Below are 21,320 nucleotides of genomic sequence, written 5' to 3' on the forward strand. Positions count from 1 at the left end.
GATGTGTAAACAGACTGTAACCTACTCTTTTAATGAGCTGCTGAGTCTCAGCCAATCACAAGTGGCCAACCGTACAAATGGTGTTTTAATGGCAGATGCGAGCTGTAACCAATCAGGCTGTCTGCATGCCTCTCTTCTGTTTTCTGTATGCACTTCCTCTTTTCTGGCTATAAATCTAACCTGCCTATATGGTGAGGCATTCTGAATCATTTTTGGTCTGGTCTGCTGTCTGATGCTAGAATCACAAATGAAGCCAATATTGTTGTAATTTTCTTTTAACAGTCTGGAACCACCCTGTGGAAGAAAGCTACCTCCTTATCAGGATTCAGCATATTATATAGTTATTTATCACCTGTCTCCTCAAAGATGTAAATTCCATGCAAGCGTGGATGCATCCATTCGTTTCTGCAGCCCTGGGTCCTCCTTGTTTTCAATCTCTTGCTTTCTGGTGATCTCATGTCTGACTTTGCCGCTACTGAGTGCTTTCTGGCTTTCCAAATGCCCCCAGCAACCTTCCAGTCCTCATGGCACCTCGGGTGGCAAAACAACCAGTCCTCCATTACTATTATCTCACATCGTTCTATTTCCCTCACAGCACGGAACTAGTTCACCTAAGGCAGGAGAGTACTTTCATGTTAAAAAGTTTCTGTTATATCTAAGTGCATATCTCATCAGTGGAATTTTCATCAATGCCTCAGTTTTATGTGTGTGGTAGATTCTGGGAAATCAAGACATGTCGTAGATAAATCAGACTCTTGGCTTTTCCTAAAAGTTGGACATTCTGACAAATTCTCTGCTGCTACTATAGCCCAGAGCTAAGCCTCATCTGACTCATGTATCAGGTGTGGGTTTTCACCATGGCTTCCAGCAGGATCTGTATGCATTTATATAGGTTCTGTGGCCATTTGAGTCTTCATTGCTAGACTGACTGTGTCCCATCCTTGGTTTGTGGGGGAACTGAAAACTTTCAGCTCCCTTCTCAGGGGATATGCTGACATCAGGTGCCAGCGTGAGTGCATTCTCCTCCCTTCAAGATGCATGGATGGCTTGTCTCCAAGCATGCTCAATGAGTCTAAAGTTTTTCCTGTCCTGATAATCTTGAAGCCTGTTGTTTTAAGGTACATTTAAAAAATACGGGTTCTGGTCCAGGTCCAATCCAGACCAATTAAATAGAAACTCCTGGTCTCCAGGACCCAGGGTTGGCAACTCTTGGAAGGTTTGGGGTAATTCTAAGGATGCAGCCAGGTTTGAGGGGCTTCCTTGCTGATTCTTATTGCAGGGAAGTGCATTCAGTTAGGGTAGCCTGGAGGTGGACATGGTTATAGCCAAAGATGACTGCAGTCACCAGAGAGGAAATACCTCTGACCTCTACATTGGGCCAGCTAGTGTGATCCTGGGACTGTCCCCACCTGTGTGAGAGAGCAGCAGTGGGTGGCTGAAGTTTCCCATCGGCTCTTTGTGTCCTTACTGGAAAAATGAAAGGATGGGAAACACAAGGGCTGGAGAAAGAGATAAAATAGCACAACTGCAACCGACTATAGACCCCTCTCCTCTACCTAATTGGGACCAAAAAGAATGTAGCTTTGGGGCATGATTGTTTTTGCATTAGATTTGGAGCTGACTTTTAAGGATTTTATTCAAGCAAGATTTCTCTCAATCTGGGGAATCGAGCTGCAGAACTTTACTGGCTCACTAAACTTCACCAGTAATTGAACATTGTGATCTCTTTTCCCTGTCTGGGTTAAAATTTATAGCACATTCCTAAAATGATCTCTGACAGCCAGATATGTTCTGGAAACTGCAGCTAATGACAGGTCCCTGGTGCCCCATGGCTGGGAGAGAGACCACGAATCTTCAGAGACTTGAGAGGTGGTTCAGGGCATCTGAAAGTCATGCCCACCTGGCCTTCCATCTTAAGCTGGTAGTTTATTGCTGGTGAATTTCAGAAAACTATCTTTCCAAGAGAGTTGGCATTGCTGTGAAGTGCTTCAACCTGTTCTGGGGCCATGGAAGAGCAAACTTTCAAATATCCTTATGTGAACAACAGTGGGCCACAATTCACGGAAAACCTGCAGGACCAAGCCTGGAGAGCGATCAATGGGACAAGGAAGAGAAGAGTTACTTCGATTTAATTAGCTCCAGGTTTGTGACAAACAGGAAGGGTGGCTGTGCTATGGCGCAGCTGCTTAATTCCAGACTCTGTTATGTTGGAACATCATTCTTCTCTCCAAAACTTTGTCAAGATCATTTTACCAAGAGCACTTGCTGGAAAGCCTTTTTGGAGAAAAAGGCAAATAATGTATTCTGTCGGGCAGCCGAGCAGCCACTTAGAGAGACAGCACTTTGATTATATTCTTGGAAGGAAAGAGAGAATTGGATTTTAACTACTATTCCAAATCCCTCACCTAAGGGGTCGAATTACAAAAGAGCTCTGCATCATCCTGGTTATTACTACATACTTAGACAAGGGCAAAATTAAAAATGGGGTTATTCATCAAAAATGGCTCATTATTTTCATTAGGGCATGCAATATGCAGTTTAATACACATGGCAGTGCAGTGGACATGTTTGCTGAATTTGGCCTTCGGGGTGTTTTAATGGTTTTGGCAACAGATGAGTATGCCTAGATTCACTCTTCTACTGGCTTTGTTGAATAAAGCCAGTAAGTTTTAGAAGAAGGTTTTAAATGGGGTCTCCATTTATCCCCAAATTATAACTATTAAAAGTGCTTGCTAGTCAGTGGGGAAAGTCTTTAAATATTTTTCTGAATTTATTGGTGTGTCTCTATTAGGCTAGAATAAAACTCCATAGTGCTAAACTAAAATTGCATTTTAATCTAAATAAATATGATTACTCTTCACTAAAGTGCTGGCGAGCAGAGGGTCTGCAAAGGCAAGACACCATCTGACCCCAGGATGCTTGTCCAGTGGAGAGAGAAATGTAATGCAGCTTCTTTCCTTGTTTTTGGTTTGTTAACACAGTGCATTTCCTGAATATGGCACCGCTGTCCCCATCAACAAAGCCAGTTGCCCGTAGCCCTGCACCTGGTCATGGGACCTGCTACTTTGTGAGAGTGAAGGGTCCAGCCCTCTAATTGGTTGAAAGTACCATTTTCCTATGATTCTGGGATTTGGGTCAAAAAGGAGAAATAAATCTTCTGAAGTAATGAAAGCTGCGCATGTGCTCATCCCACAGCTTGTTTCTGAACCACATAGGTGCTACAAGTGCACAGGAGAACAAGCTGAGCATTTTCAGGGAGCAGGTAGCATGCTGGTGGGCCAAGTCACAGGCAATTTTTTTTTTTTTTTTTGGTGCTGGGGATCAAACCCAGGGCCTTGTGCATGTGAGGTAAGCACTCTACCAACTGAGCTATATCCCCAGCCCCCCAATTTTTTTTAAAGTCCTGACTTGTATCTTTGGCCCATTTTCATGGTGTAAATATTTGTTCTGTGACCAATTTCAAGTTTCAAGTATGTCAAACAGTTCACAAAATGCCCAGATATTTGGCAATAGGGTCTCTGGAGCCTCTTTGAGCAAGTGCCAATCCCCTACAGCAGGGGATCACATTCCAGTGTCAGAGAACAGAAATTATAAGGGTCAACTAATAGATAGGCAAGATGTCTTCAGATTTTAATAGATGCCATAATGTGAAAATCAGTGGGTTAGGATAATGGGTAATGAAAGCCAGCTGATGGGTACATATCTAGGCATTCTTGAATACAGTACATAGCATATTGCACATTTCCTGCAAGTATTATTTAGGGAAGCCCTCTCTTAGGAGTCACTATTTGAACTGAGTTCTAATGATGGAGAAAGTAGATGTCAGGCAGGTGTGTTACAGTCAGAGGTCATGGCAAATGCAGAGGGAAGAGTTTAACATGTTTGAAAATAGAGTGGCCAGTGTGGATATTGGGGGTGGTAAGTGAAATGAATGGGAAGTCTCAGGAGCTTCCCCTCCTTGCTGAGGGAGGAAGAGGATTAGGGATTAGGGAGACATGAGGTAGATACAGAAAGACTTGCATAAATAATGGAGGAGCATTCTCACAGCATTGGGTCCTCATTCTGGGTGTGTCCAAGGTCCAGTCGATTGATTTCCAGGCTTGGGTCTGTGAATGTCCACTATCCTTTATAATAAATTCCCACTTGGGCTAGAATTTGGTGATTTGTTATCAAAAGAGTTGTAATACCACTTGTATGTTTCATAACATGTACATACATACACATCTCTAATTCCCCCCCCCCCCGCCCCGAGATTTAAAAAAAAATTATATAATCCTGTAGGTGGGTGATGTACTTATAATCTTCTTTGGTTCTCTTTGGAAACATGTCTACCTGACCCAAACTGTAACTCCACAATGACAATGTAATGACATCATGCAGGTCACTTGTCTTCCTTAGGTGGCGTTGGTGGGATATGGAAGAGAAAGCACCTCTTCAAACATAGTCATTTTGTCCTAGAACTTAGCCAACTTGTCCTTCCCTCTCAGTCCCTGTTTCTTCATATGTAGAATGAGGGTGTTGGACTAGAGCCCTATTTTTAAGTAGAACATAAATTGGAGGTAACGTTAGAGGGTAAGGGGACCCAATAAGAAATCTGAATTGCATAAAAGAGTGTTGGTACACATTAAATGAACTTTCAATTGATTTTAATAATCTAAGGCAAGAGTCTCACTGTGGTCAGTAGCTATAACATCTTCACTATTTATAAATATGCCCTTTTTAACAAAAGGAGGTTTAAACTGGAATTTGGGTTTTTATAGTCTTATATATTCAAATAGCTAACAGCTTCCTTTGGAGAATCTCCTTTCTTCCCATTTTGGAGAAGAACATCCTATATGGAAAATCTACTTGAGTCTCCAAAGAAAGTACACTTGTGGGGTAGGGATGGAAAAAATTACACATAAGCAAACATTCAGCATCTGCAGGTCCAGAAAGGACTCAAGACAGTGACAGGAGGGAAGCTGCTCTTGCTGGTTCACTGATTGGAAGGAAAGGTGGGGCCGTGGCATTTCCTGGCTTCAGCTGCCCAGGTGCAAAACTTAGACTATATGAGAAAATTGTGTCTACACTGGAGATGTGATTCTTGATGAGCAAGTTAAAGTGTGACACTGGTACAGGCAAATTCCACAGACGTGCGTTGAGCTCTGAAGATGCTCCCTGCTGCCACACCCAAGGTCTTCACTTCTTCTGAAACTTCAACTTAAGTTGAGGAGTCATTGTTCAAACCTATCTTTACTTTTCTTGACCCAGAGTTAAGGTTTCTAGATTTAGCAAATTAAAGTATAGGATCCCCAATTAAATTTGAATTTTACATAAATGGTAATTTAAAAAAAAATAGTATGCATATTTGTCTATGCATTATTTATCCCATCAATAAGATGCGCTTATATTAAAAAAATTTTCATTGTTTATCTGAAATTCAAATTTAACTAAGTATGTTACATTTTACCTGGTGCTTTCAACTACAGCTTATGCGACTAAGATAAAATTACACAGTAACAGATAAGGTGGATCTTATTTCAATCTGGTGCTGGGAATGCCAAATGGAAGAAACAGAATTTTTTAAAAAATTTCTTTTCATTGCAAAGATAGCTGTAAAGACTAAGTCAGTTCCTAAAATTAATTCCTATATGTAGCAATATTTACACTATTTCATGGAGAATGAGAAGAAAAGATCGTGATAAATTTATTACACAACTAAGTGCAATTAATTTTAAATAACGATCATTTATTTATTTATTTATTTTGTGGTACTGGTTTACCACTGAGCTACGTCCCCAACACTTTTTTATTTTTTATTTTGAGATATGGTCTCAGTAAGTTGCTGAGGGATGTGCTAAGTTGCTGAGATTGGCCTCAAACTTATGTCTCAGCCTCTGGAGTTGCTACATTTTTTTTTTGTAAAACATTTTTCTTTCATAAAATTGAGCTAATAAGCTATGTTAGGACTTTATTGCTATGTCAAATGCTTTCATGTCTTTATTGAGGACATGAAATAGGAAGTTGGCTATAATGTGTTGATCCCAAACTCATGTTTGAAATTGGTCTGGAAGAATCATTAAATCCAGGAATCTTTGGATGAAATCAGCAAAATCTTACCAAAATGTTGACTTTGTTTTATTAAATAGGCCCAAATCAAGAACATTGCAATTAGGTATTTGTGAGCTATTTAGGGAAAACTGCATTTGAAAAGAGCAGGTTCCTATTATGACATCTATTGAGAGATGGAAAGAAGAATAGAAGTCATGTGGAAAGAGCAAGAGAGTAATTGACTGCCTTCCTTTCTATTTATAATCTTTTTATTCCCCTTGCCAAAAATACCATCTCCTCCAGTGCTGATGGCTTCATTTGTTCTCCTATTTTTCAAGGGGTTCTTTCACAGGTCACTCTCTGGGCTGGTTTTCCATTGCCTTCAGTGCTAAATACTTAGCAGCTTAAAACAACATATTTGCTGGGCATGATGGCACATGCCTATAACCCAGCAGCTTGGGAGGCTGAGGCAGGGGGATCATGAGTTCAAAGCTAGCCTCAGCAAAAGCAAGGTGCTAAGCAACTCAGTGAAACCCTGTCTCTAAATAAAATACAAAATAGGCTGGGGATGGGGCTCAGTGGTTGAATGCCCCTGAGTTCAATCCCCCAGTATAAAAACAAAAAAAGTTTGATTATCTCACAGTTTCTGTGGCTCAGGCAGGGTTGGCTGAGTTCTGTGATTCAGAATTTCTCACAGAGCTTCAGTCAAGATGTCTTCCAGGGCTGGGGCCTCATCCAAAGGCTGAACTGGGGAAGGGTCCACCTACACACTCATGCAGGGGTTATGGGTGGGAGTCAGATCCTCATGGGTTTTGGATAGAAGCCATTATGGTTTTTGTGGCTGTGGCCTGGAGGCCACCCTCTGCTCCTTGCCACCTAGGTCTTTTCAACACAGTATCCTGCTTCACTGGAGCCAGCAATAGTGTTACTCTTTTCACAAGGTGAAAGTCACAGTCCTTTGTAACCTGAGCATAGAAGTGATCCTGCCACCTTTGCTGGATTCTACTAGTTAGAAACTGGTCCTGGGCTCTACATATTCAAGGAAAGAACATTTCACCAGGCAGGGCCACCAGGGTGTAGGATCATTTTCACTGTCATTCTATCTGTCCACCATGGTTTCTTGTCTTTCATTCTGTTTTATGACAACATCACTACTACTATCTACATAGGTAGATGTATAGATGATAGTCATATCAAAATCAATGTCATCTATCCTAGATTTATTGTTTCTGCTAATAACAATGTCAAAACAGGTTTACAGTGCCAGTTCAATAGAAAAAGATCTAAAGATTGAAGTGGCACTAATAAGCTCTCCAGAATATTCACTGAGCTTGATTAATGTTGGAGAGTTCTAGTCCATTGACCATACCTCCCACTATTCATTTTTTCCTACTATCACACACTTAATAGGCACCTGCTATATACTAATATTCTTTGGATCTTCAATCTACCCAATCCTTTTTTTAAAAAAATAAATGTGTGCTACAGAATATTACCTTGCTCTTCTCTACATATTGACAGGCAAAATAAAGAGCCATCTCAGAAATGACAGCCAATGAGTTCCACATGAATTTGCTGTAAATTATTAGGACAATGTGTCAACTCTTGGGATCACAGGGCTCTCAGTGCAGTTGCCTTAATTGTATGTATGTTCCTTGTGTTAGATGGAAGAAGTTTAGAATTTTAATGTAAGTGGTTAATCATGGTCTTCCAAAGAGAACACTGTCACTCAGGGATAATTAATTAAGCTTTTACATGAATGAAGTTTTAGTAAAGCAAGCTAAACACCACTATGAGATGTAATTTGTGACTCCTGGACTCTGATAATTATACAATTATAATGCAAGTCTTCCTGTAATAGAAGCATTTTCTTTCATTTTTGTTCTGTACTTCAAATTTTCTTCTAGGGATTAATTTGGGAAAGAGGACATAGCAAGTGCTGAAATAGAGAAACTATTGTTAAAGAGACGGACACTTGATTTACCATATCTTTTGTAGCTGAATATATGTAGTTTTCTTTGCCCATGAATGGAAGTTCATTTAATTTAGCAGGATAATAAATATTTATAAAAACATTAATATTTGATGACTAAGTTATATTATTCTTAAAATGTCATTTCTTTTCAAAATATATTGGTTTTAACCTGTAACAGAATTAGCATTTTGAGAACAAAAGGAGTAAAATTTCCAGCTAAAAAAGATCTACAAAGTAGATCTCAGTTGTACTTCGCGTTTTTGAAGTATATACTTTGAGTGTTTTTATTATAAAAAAATTAAAAAGAAAAAAAACCATTTAAAACCCTCTCATCACTTAGAACTTTGGAACAATTAATACACTTTATGATGAAAGAAGTCTGTGCATCAATTCTGTTTTTTATTTCAGTCATTGAACTTGAGTCACACCAGTTGCTTGAGTGAGTCGAAAGGATTTTAACTGAATTGACTAACAGAGTCCAACAACTTCTGTATTGTAGTTTTAATGAATGTGAAAAAAATAAAATAAAGTTCTTTACATTAGATTTTCACTTATGATATACTTGCTTTGCACAGTGGTTTGTAAACTAGGGAAGAACAGTCTAGCAAAGAGAGAGCAAGACCAAGACATCCCAGTGAAAGTGTGTGGGGCTCAGTGTGTGTGTAGGCTGCTTCATTACCCTGAACACAGTGGAGAAGATGAAGCTGAGTTTCATGACCAATGGTTCTAGAGACATTTGGACAATACAAAAAAGAATGCTCAGACTATGCCTTTCAAAGATCAAAGAATTGGGATAGACTTAGTTTACACTGACTTCAATACAGATCCTGGTGGCCTAGTTTTGGAATAAATAACTGCTTTTTCTCCTGACTTTTTATTCTTTTTCTCTAAACACAGAATTTTATGATAAATATATCAACCTTGGTTTCATATTTGGGTACAACTTTTAACTGATAATTATAATTAGTTTGATTCCTATAAATTAAGATTTTACTGCATTATAATGTGTAGAATGTGCTTTTTGAGACCTAGTTCCCCAAAAGTGATACCTTAGGATTACTGGTGAGATCAAGAAAAAGAAAATTAAATGCAAACGTTCATTGTTTTGCCCTCATAATTCCATAGACTCTGAATAAACCAATCAGTTAATCCAACAGAATTTAGTTTTCAGATAATATCTATTTTTAATCATTTAAAATGTAATTATTAGGAGTGCCTACAAAGTACTTGGCACATACTAAGAATTTTTAAGAATCCAAAGAAGAATCTGACATAACCCTGGCCCTGAAAGTGACCATTTGTCCAGTAAAAATTGAGTAGAAGGACATCGCTGAGGCAGTAAGGCATGGTCCAACCATGCCAAAGGGAAGTGCCTTGAAAGAGGAAGAGGTTGAGGGGGATATTAAATTAATCTTGGAACTGTGAATTCCAGGAGGATGTTGTTTTGTTCCCCTTCCTCATTTGTTATTCTCATCTACTCTAACGTAAGTTACTGGGCCAGAAATTATGGTAGACAACTTCCAAGATGGCCCCAGTGATACCCATTTGTTGGCATTCACATACCTGTATAGTCTCTCCCCACATGGTACTAGTGTGTGTGACCACTGGAATCCACTGGAATGATTGTATTTCAAGTTTAGGTTATAAAAGGCACTGTGGTTTTTCTCCCCTTCACCTCTCAACATCTCTCTCTCTCTCTGATTATCTGTTCATGCCAACAGTCTTGAAAGTGAACCATCTTAGAAGTTGATCCTCCATCCTGCGTCAAGCCTTTGGATATCTGCAGCCCCAGCCAACAACATGGTTGCAACCTCATGTAGGGTCCCAAGTCAGGACCACTAGGTAGGCTGTTTCTGGGTAACAACTCCCAGAAATTGTGTGACTTAGATGTTTTTTCTTTAAATCACCAAATTTGGGATTTTTTTTTTTTTTTTTTTACCTAGCCATAGATAATTAGTAGAAGACCAAGTACTTTTGATCTTAATCTGGGTATAAAATAAAACAAATTAGAAATATTGGATTTCCTCTTCTAAATCCTTTAAGGCACAAAAAGAGTTTGAGTATTAACTAGAGAGATGTTCTTTCGGCTGCTAAGATCTGTAGTGAAACAAAAGCAATTGCTGTCCACCTAACCCATGATGAGAATTTGCTTCGGCAGGAAATTGTTTTAACATAATGCAGATCACTGAGGGAAGTTGAACACCTTTCTGAAGGTTCTTGAACACAGTTTTAAATTAACAATATTGATAAGACAGCAACCCCTCAATAAAACACACAGTGTCTTATTTCATCCTCATATAAGTCTTTGAGACAGATGCTACTGCCCAAATTGTTTACATGAGTGAGGCAAACAAGATCAATGTCCCAGACTGTGGTGCGATTAAGAATTAGCTGGGGATTTTGTTTAAATCAAATTGAGTAGATCTGAGATTCTGCATTTCTAATAAACCCCAAATGATGCTGTCACTGCTGGCCCAAGAACCAGATTTTTGAGAAGTGAGTAGAGGTTAAATGATTTGCTGAAATTTCAGAATGGCTAGTGACCATTTATTGAGGGTCAACCTTGTTCCAGTAGTTTTTGTACATTTGTCTTCAAAGTGGCCCACAAGGACAAATGTTACTGTCTCTGTTTTGCAAACAAAAAAATTGAGGCTCTCAGAGAATAAGTGATTTTTTAAATACATTTTCAATAATTCCCTCAAGGGTACCTAGTTATTGTGTAAGTGGCTGAGCGAGAATTTGAGCCCAAGTCTTTATAAATGTAAATCTCACACTCTTTCTGATATGTTAAACATAGCAAAAGTCATTGATTTTCAAGAAAGATTTTTGTTGAAGAAAACAATACCTATGTAAAAATATAATAATAATAATAATTATTATTATTATTATCGTTTCATAGTGATATCTGCCCTAGGCCCAGTAGCACTTCTATGTGGTAATAAGCCTCAAAGACTTTGGCCAAATATGTAGGCAATTTCCTGCCGTTGTTACCACTTCTAGGTGTGCTGGCATTTAGATGGGGTAGGGGACAATCATCCAAAATTTTTCTCAAAATGACAGGAAAAAAAAAAAAAAAAGGAAAGACAAACACCAAAACAGATGATTTGCATGGGGACTGCCAGCTGGGGAGAAGGGAACATACGCTTGTATTCAAGAAAAGTTTCACAGGATGTAAAAAGAAACCATCTGCTTTTTCTTTTTGTTCTTGTTTAAGAACAGCTTGTGTTTGCAACTCACAATTTAAAACATGGTAATAACCTACAGAACTTTGTGAAGCATGAATCGTGCTGCTTTTTTCTCATTTTCTCTCTCTCTCTCTTTTTTTTCATTCTGTGTTTGCACAAAGCAGAATGCAAAGAAGACATTTGCATGTTGCAACTTGGATAATAAAATTCTTCTGATCACGGCCTGAGTCTGCCTTTTTGTGTGTTTTTTTGGGCATGCCAGGATCCTGCAAGGAAACCCAGCCAATATGAATCAAACTCAAAGCTCGGCTTAGCTGTAAGAAACACCCTAGGCGAACGCTGTGCTCTGTACACCTCCTGCTCTTCTGACTCAGAGAGGCATTCCTGCTACCCTGCTTTATCTACAACAGCACCTGGTACAGGCTAGGAAATTGTTTTTGGAAAAAAACGCAGTTTTATACGTTTACTCTTCTCATTAGCATTCATCTCCCTGGCTTTGATGTGCATCTCCTTTCCCGGCTGGACTTTTCTTAATGATTCAGACTTCAACAGTCCTTTACTGCAAACCGGTGCAGGAGCTTGCTGTTTCTAAACAGCAAGGTGGACAGCCACAGATTCCAGGGAAAGGGCCTTGAAGACCTCAGTGGGTCAGCAAGCAGATAATGTTGTAAAGTGGTTGAGATTAAGTAGGCTGGGTGAGAACCTGAATCTCCCACTTACTATTCTGTGGCTTCCGGGAGGTTACTGGACCCCTGGGCCTTGGTCTTCTTATCTGTAAAATGAAGGTAAGAGTAGGACCCGCCCGGGGTCCTTGTGAAAGTTCAGTGAGTTAATTAGAAAGTGCTCATGACTGTTTGTGTTGAACACAGGAAACACTTAAGGGAAGAACTAAGACATGTATCAGAAAATTCCCAAACACAGTAATATCTTCCATGCCTTCTTACAAGGTAAAACACCACACACATACACACACACACACACAATTTTATATATATATATATATATATATATATATATATATATATATATATATATATATATATATATAAAATTACACACAAAATTGAACTCTTCAAATAGCGTTTCTGCAAAGTCTGCTCCGGGGTTTCTTATCCTCTGCCCTATTGACATTTTGGGTGGAACACAACTTTGTCACAGGGCAGTCATGCACATTATGTTTTATGAATTATGGAGTCTAATTTGCAACAACCCTGGCCTGTACCTATTAGATGCCAGGGATGGATTCCTCCCCTGCTATACTAACCAGAGATGTCTCCAGATATTGCAACTATTTACTCAGAGTCAAAATTGCCTCAATTACCGCAATCTAATTCATCTTGTCCATTTTCAAGATCCACAATATCATAATCCTGAATTTGATGAGGAGAGACCAAGGATAAGGCAGGGGTCTTTGGACATCACCAGGGGGAAGTGTCTGCTTGGCCATTTGTATATAGGCTTCAAGGAACAAACTCAATCTTTGCTCTTTGTATGTGTACCCAGCAATGCAGATGAGCTAAGTTTATTTGAAAGGAATCATTACAAACTCATTAAGCACTCAATTTTCTGTCTCTTTGTATGAACCTACTTTGAATTAAGATATTATCTACTTAATAAGTGGGAGATGGAGTAGCTCAGGCATGCACACCAGACTAGTTGATTGTCTCAGAACTGGAAGGTTCTGGAAAAAAAATGCAAGGGTTAAAACTATTTTTGGAGTGACTTTGCAATGCTTAATGTTTTAACAATGAGCTCTGGAGGTGGCTATGCAGCCCTCATCAGTTTGTGGCTATCTTCATTGTATTCCTAAGCTTTTCTAAAGGTTATTTCAAAATGTATAAAGCTTCCATTTCTTGAATATTTTTGATCATTTCTGTTTATGTGTATTTTTCTAAATATCTAATTGACTTTTAGAGATCTATGCAAAATTTCATTTTCTTTTGTTTTCTAATGTTCAGATGGATCGCACTATAGAATGTAAACAATAAATGTATTTGTGGGCAAGATAGTGTTGTATCATCCCACTTTTATTTTACCTCTCAGTTTCAGAAACAGCAGTGAAGGATGAAATATCAAATGGAAAATTCCAAAGGAAGCACAGTGAGGCTTGCAAGCATGGTACACATCTTCTCAAGCCTGCCCTGGTCTGGCCACAGGCAGCCTTGGCTGGTGAGCCATGCCTGCTTAGATACAGGAAACCACATGGGCTGCATAGAGAACAAGGCGGCTTAGGGCTGCCCCTGGAAGGAGCCAGAAGAAAGTTCACACATCACTGCCAGGGCTCATGACTCAGAGATCCAAGGGCCTAGGAAAATAGGAGACCTCTATCTAGGCCTTGCAACTGAGTTGAACAAAATCCTGACTCAGTGGATGTGAGACACCCTTTTTGGATACACAGACCTGGAGTCTGGAATTGCCACTAAAACACTGGGTCTAGATTGGGGATTCAGAGGATGGGTGGAGGGATAAACAACAGGTGTGTGCACACACAACACACACACATGAAATAACAGAGAGAAAATGAAAAGTATAAAAATAAAATAACCCACACCAAAGCTTTTTTTATGGGTCTAGTAGGCAGACATATTAACTCAGAGTGGTTTGAAACCCACACAAGTGGTTATCTAACGTCAAGGAGGCTGCAAAATAGACTATTAGAGTTAATTGTAGTCATCTGGAACGATCTAGGGTAGGGCAGCAGCTCTCCCTCCAGTGGGCACTCCCAACGCATGCCCTCTCCATGATGCCAAAGGAAGCCCCTGTCCCTACGGTGTGTTTAATTGACTCAAAATTAAGTAGAGAAACTATGTCCATACAGAAGATCAAGACTGCAAAATGAAACAAGCAGCAATGGAGTGAGAAATTCGGAAATCTAGCAGAAATATTAGAAATAAGAGGTTCGATCATCTGAAGAAGGCATTCAGTAAATGACTGAGTTCTGGAAAGGGCACAGTCCACACAAGAATTTGCACTGTCCGTGGGATATTACTGGGAACTTAGCAGACACAGAGAATGAAAAAACATGCAGCTGTGAAGGACAGGGAGGAGTGGGGGAGACCAAGATCCCCACCCACACATGTTAAAGGACAACAATAATAAAATAATGAAATGATGATCCTCATGAAGAAATAAAATGAACCCATGATAAAGGTATGATTGAACTCACTATTAATGAGGAAATCTGTAAAATGTTTCAATTGATTTGAAGAAGTTGAAAAAGGACAAATCTGTATTGAGTAGGGAAATAATACAATTAATTTACAAATAGATCATAGCAAGCAGGCTGTTCCATGCAAGGTTGGGGGGCAAGTGAATTGAATCTCCATGGGTCAAAATTTTCATGTCTATGGACAAGAGTTCTATTGCACTGCTGTCAATATTTAAAATTTATGGAGTTGTAAATCAGCTCAAGGGCAGTGGAAGACTAGATTCAGATGACCTAGAAGAACTGGGGAAAGCCAGAGGTTGTCAAACCATGGAATTTGGCCAAGTAAGGTCCAATGTCTGCTTCTGTACACAGTGGTTCACTGGAACAGAGCCACGCCCCTCCCTTGACACGCCCTCTAGAGCTGCTGTCATGTGACTTCAGGAGAGCCCAGGAATTGCTAGAGAGCACAGTACCACTGGGAAAGTCTGGAATGTTGGTGAACTGGGTCTTCACAGAGCTGGTTTATTGACTCCTGCTCCAAACACTTGTTCCATGGAGGAACCGTACTTTCTCTAATTATTATTTTCTATTAAAGTTTCAGAAGAAAAGTTAAATGAGAACAGTTAAGAAGCCATATTTAAAGAGAAAAAGATGACTTTCTATTTCTAGAATGAAGGCAAGACAGCAGTCGCAGAGTGGCAGTTTATTCTGAGTACAAGCAGATACAGTAAAACTAGACATACCCAGACAAAGCACAGAGGAACTGCGGAACATTATGATGCAGGAGAAAATTTAAGAGAAGAAAAACAATTAAGAGAAGGTAAAGACAAAAAGTTAAATCATAGAGAATGAATTCCATATTCCAACTAACATGGAAAATGTTACATGGATTAACTGACCTGACTTACTTTTTTCCAGGAGCAGACAACTCATTCTGCTATAGGTTTTTCCGAATGAAGAATTTGAGGTTAGATGCACAGAGCTTGGACATGGCAGAGCTAAGTGAGAATCCAGATCCAGAAACAGACTGTCTGCTTCCTTGTTGATTAACAAGGAAAAGATTTTCTTAAGAGCGAGTAACACGGGATAGTCAATCGTAGCATACAGGATGAGAAGTGACCTAGCATCCGGGGCATGTGGAGACATTGGCAGTGAAGAAACCACACATGTGAAAATTTTGGCGGTGGGAGCCTGCTGCAGATCCTCAGGAGGGGACAGGTGCCAAGGCAGCTGTGAAAGGAAGGGTGAGGGGTGGCAGGGATGGGACTGAAGAACGGATCAGGCTTCCTTCCCCACCTGCACTGAGGGTTTCTTTTTTGTTCACAGAGCAATGAGAAGATGTGGAAGTCTTAACAGGAGGAGGGACCATGATCTAATTTGCATTTTAAAAAGAGCCTTTGGGCTACAATGAGAAGAATGGACTGGAGTTGAGCCAGAATGGATGTTGAGAGGCCAATTAGAAAGCTGCTGATATACAACAGGCAGGATCATTATGTGTCCAAAGGGAACTGCTAACCAAATAACACTGAGAACATGAGTCATTCAAACTGCCAGCCGAGTCTAGGACATGGGTGGAATTATTTCTTGAATGGAATCTTGGACCTTTTCCCTGGCTTTCTCTTTCATCTTTATTCCTTGGAGCTTGGTCTTCTTAGCAGATGGAAGAAACTTCTACTGCTCTGTTTCCTGAATTCCCAAGGTGCTTAAACATAATGCTGTGGTTGGCTCTGCTTTTCATGGGTGTGTTTTGTCCTTCTGATCTCTACCATGGCCCCTTTCACACTGAATTACACTGCTTCACTCACCCACAGTTTTCCAGCTGAAGGGAATCGACCTCTTGAGAATGAAGACCTTGTCAAATTCACCTTTGCATCCTCGCTGCCTAAAAGTGCTGACCAAAAATAGCCACTCCGTGGGAATTGTTGAATAAATGAACAAGATTCAATTATGTGGACCAGATCCTTTTCTTCTGCCAATTTTAGCAGTTCCCTTCATTTACATGTTTCTAGACTCATGCTAATTCCCAAGTGCCCCAGGAATTAAAAGCCTTCTGTAAGAACCCTGACATTCATTTAAACCAATCATGTTCCTTTTTCAGATACGCAGGTCATTGTGAATGTTTTGAATAACACCAATGTACTTTAATTGCATTATCAAAATCACCTCAATACCTCAATGACAAATTGATAGCACCTCTAACCCACTGGGACTCACACCATGGACTTTTGAAATAGGACTTCTTCATTCATATTTTCCTCTGTGGCTTGCTGTTCATGTGACTTGGCCAACACCTCTCTGAACCTCAATTTCCTTATCTGTTATTGAGACATGACATGTATATACTTTGACCAGGTTTGTAGGATTAATGTTCACCATATATTGGGCACAAAAACATTAAGTCCCTCCCCCTGTTATTTTTATATCTGCCCCTATTTTTTATTACTTGGCCCTCTGCCTGCCCATCTGCAGTGAATTCCCTTACTGACCAGGCCTCCTCTTCCCTCTTCTTACTCGCATTACCGAATCTCTCCCAATATTTGCTCGGATTTTTTGCCTTGTCTGCCTCTCGATAAAATGAAATCAGAAGGCTTCCACCCCTTATATCATGAATATTTTTATTTCAAAAATGTCCCCCAAATATTCTCTTTGGGGGGAGCAATTCCAGTCCCTAATTTTCCCAATCATGACCCTTCTCTGCATTGCGTAGCAATCTGCAGATGGCATGGCGCTCCCTCCTTCCTCTCTCCTGTTCTGTCAGATGAGCTGTTAGCCATGGAAACTGGGCAGTGCCACTTAGTGAAGAGCCGGAAACAATACAGCCTTTTATTCCCGGCCTTGCTCTGAATTTAGGATCTGCAGATGTACTCTTTATTCCCTGTCCTCTCCCTGGCCCCCTGGCTCTGGACTTCCTCTATTCGTCCACGTTGCATGGGTCTCCACTCTTCCTAGGGAATTTTAATAGGCTATTATTTTGTGTCCTAGGTGAGCATTTATTGCATTCAAATTCCCAGGAGCAATTCTGTGTGTTTTTGCTGCTTTCAATAGTCAGATGAAGCACTTTTTAGGGTAAATGTGTTAATAGCAAATAGCCCTCCTTCTGGCTAGGGGTGTAAGTGGAGGTGATGTGTGACCTGAGCAGCCTTGCCTCCGTGCACTGGCCCCAAGCCCTCCTGCTGCACATTATCTGGCTTTGTTTTCTGAGTATAATATTCAGGAGTTAGAAGGGCCTTGGCCCCCTATCTTAAAATTTAACTGTGCTTTTATTCCAAATTCTCCTGGAATTTGTTTTTCTTCTAACATTATCTTGTGAACTTAGCTGGGACAGAGGACAAGGAGAACTTTGTATGTCCAGGTAAAACAAGAGTCTCAAGAGGACACCCTGCCAAATTTGCTCATTGAACTTGAAGGGCATCTCAAACTCCAATATACACCTCGATCACTTAGAGTTGTTACAATCTTGCCCCCAATCCTGCAGGTCTGGGTCTCTGTCCTCAGTGTCCAGCTCACTTCTGAGGCACTCCTTGTGACTCCTTGTCCAGTGTTGCTGGACTTTGACAGTCCCACAGCTGTCCACACCTTCCTCCTCGGCACACTGCAAGTTTCCCCATCTTCCACTATTCACACGATGCTGATAGATAGGCAATCAGATTTGGGAATATTAGTTTCCTATAGCTGCCATGTCAAACCACCACAAGCCGGGTGGCCTACGTGAATAGACATGTATTTTCCAACAAGTTTAGAGGCCAGGAGTTTGAAACTGAAGTGTCAACAGGGCTGTGCCCTCCTGAGGCTCCATGGAGCTTCTATCTTTGCCTCTTTGGCTCCTGCTGGCTGCCAGTCTCATGCCATTAGGCTGATCTCTCTCTGCCTGTCTCCACACGACCTTTTCTCTCTCTCTATGTACCCTCTTTGTGTGTTTCAAAATCCCAGGCATTTGTCATGGATGTTGAGCCAATGCAGACATTCCAGGATGATCTCGTCTATAGAGGTTTAACTTTAAGTACGTCAGAAAAGACCCTTTTCCCAGCCAAGGTCATGCTAACACCATCTGGGGGTTAGGATATAGAGATACCATTGGGAGGGCACCCATCAGCCCCGTACAGGAACCATCGCAACCTTCATTCAAGCCAAACAGTCAGCAATTCTCAACAGAGAACTCGTTAATTTCAGTAGTGTTATTAATGTAGAATGAAGGTGCCTTTGCCCCCTTTGATATCAACCTCCTGTGAACATCTGGGTGGAAGGACCAGAGAGGACTTAAATGTATTAAGACAAGAGTTAATTCAAGGAACAAAGGAAATAATGGAGGAAGGTAGAAGTGAGACTAAAAGCCAAAGGCAGTAGAGGTCACGACAATCCTAAGGCAACTGAGTATATGGCTTTCATCCAAGGACTGGACTTGTGTCTCCATTGGCACGTCCTTTACTTGGTAGGGCATATGGACCAGCCAGGAATCTTTTAAAAATGGGGAATCTTAGTAGATCCACTGTGGGTCTCAGATGCCCCCTGTCTCATGAGCTCTCCCACATGATGCTGATCCATGGGCCATGCTGTAGGCAGTGAGCACAAGGGCTTGGGCTGAGTCAGTAACAAGCAGGTGGATTGTGCCTGACCTGCCAGAGAGCAAAACCACCACGTCTGTGAGGAACTGGAAGGGTGTGTCTCTCTCCAGCCTCATTTCAAAACTCAAGTTCAGTGTTGCCAGTCTTCTGACTTTCGAAAAGAACCCGTATTTTCATAGAAAATCATCATATTTATCAGTTTGGGTGATCAAATTACAAGACTGTAAAACAACTGTTGTGGCAAATTTATACATATACATGAATGTAATTGCCATTGTGTAACCTCTGATTTGAGAAGCAAGTCACTTGTGACCCATTTATACATTGAGCAGATTTGTTACTCCCTTTGTATGAAATAGTAATTTTGAAAAACACTGACAGGATAACTTAAAGAAGAAAAGAAGACCAGCGATTTCATGGCAGACATTAAACTAGCTGTGTTGTGTTTTTCCAGCACTCCAAATGGGCAGCTCTTCAGAACACACCATGTCAAGAAGGAAATGAGACATTCTAAGGGCTATTAACTACTCCACCAGAGATCTTGGAAGATCACTGCAGTGTTATTTAGTGTCGATGTTTATATATTCTGGTGCAGGAGGGCAGATTTACCATGCTCAATGGTCCTCAAACTCACACTGGCTTACACGAGTATGGCTTAATGACCCATTGACAGTAGACTATGGAGTTACCTTATAAAACAAATGGTGACAGGAGGGAGGACAGGGTAGAATACTTGGTTTTAAATATGTTCTATGTCTGAAGAATTTCTTTGCTAGTAAAACTCAGAGGTTTCCATGCTTCTATCAGCTTATTCTTTTGATAGTATAAAGCTGAACTGGTCATAGTGATCAACAATCCCTCTCTCTCTGCGGTCACAATCTTCTGTGAGTTTACATTAATTCATCCTAATGCTAAGTCCCCTGAACAATGCCAGCTTATCCATAAATGGCTAAGTGATAGAGCTTAGGCATCCTGAAAGAACACTACTATCCCTCTGCAATACAGTCTCAATGCTGAGACTGCAAAGGCTACAAGCATTGGTGTGAACGCAGTGTCCCAGGGAGGTATAATGGACAGTTGCTGGTGGTTCAGGAAACATGGCAACTACATTTAAGATCCCCCAGGCCAAAGTTTGAGACCTTCACCCAAATAGTTCACTGCAGTGGAGTAAAGAGAACATGATTTAAAGGGCAGAAGAAGCAGCACCATTACACATCCAGATGTTTTGTAATAAAGCTTTGATACGCACTGCTTAGAGTCATTCAGAATGTTCCTGAAAAAACTTGCAAAACTATCTCACCAATAGCAAACAGAATGCTTGTTCTCTGCAGAGCTTAGAGGGATTCAGTTGTAGGATCAATAGGGTGGAGTTGAGGCCTTCGTGAACTTTTGTAAGGATGTTAGAGTAAGGGGGTGGAATGTGGAATGTTAGAACATATTTTGGAGCATTCTCTCTCTCTCTCTCTCTCTCTCTCTCTCTCTCTCTCTATATATATATATATATATATATATATATATATATATTTATATATATATATATATATATTTATTTATTTATTTATATTTGTGGGAAGCCACCAGTGAATTACTTGAGGGTCTTCTCTCATTATGGCAGCCAGGGAGATTTTAGGTTTGGCCTTGGGGACTATTCATGGCTCTTCCACGCAATAGATCACCCAAGGCACATGACCTTTATCTCCGCTCTACTAGGAAGAATCCTCATCGTAGCTCTGGAGATGGGCATAACCAGTTGGTAACTGGACAGCCCACCTCTGCCTTTTTTGGTGAAGAACATTCTATGGAAGGCCTTTGATGTTCCCTCATATAAAGAAAGCAAGTGTGGACTCCCTTTTGCCTTTTTAGTGTAGACGCTTGATCCTATGATCGACTAGCCCATCCGCCCTCACTTTTTGGAAATATTTTCTCTATCCTGTGTTTTTTTTAGTTTTCTTAGCTTTTATTTCTCAGCCAGCCCATCCCACTGAGGGGAACCCCATTCTTACCACCCGCTTGGGACGGGGTGGGATATATTTAACTTCCATTTGGTGGATTCCAAGTACTTTTTTTTTTCTTTACATAAGCAAAAATAAATAAAATATCTGAAATGATCAACATTTTGAAAAATTACAAGTAGAACATGGTGAGTCACAGCCCTTGGCTCTGTTCACCTGAGCAGCTTACTCTGAGTTGTGAGTATTGAAGGCCTCCTAACCCACTGGATTGGTACTGGTCTCCTGGAGCTCTGACATAACAGGGATTCTGAGGCTGACTGTGAGTCCCCTGGGAAAGAATGCCATGATTGATTAGCAAGGTCTGCCTTGGGCACGGGAAGGGAGTGGAGGTAGGCTGTGTCATACACTGTCATGGGTGCTTTGTCTTAATACTTAAAGGGATTCTTCTACTTGGAATTTTATTAAAAA

This window comes from Marmota flaviventris, chromosome 2 (assembly GCF_047511675.1).
Source record: "Marmota flaviventris isolate mMarFla1 chromosome 2, mMarFla1.hap1, whole genome shotgun sequence".
Classification (NCBI taxonomy): Eukaryota; Metazoa; Chordata; class Mammalia; order Rodentia; family Sciuridae; genus Marmota; species Marmota flaviventris.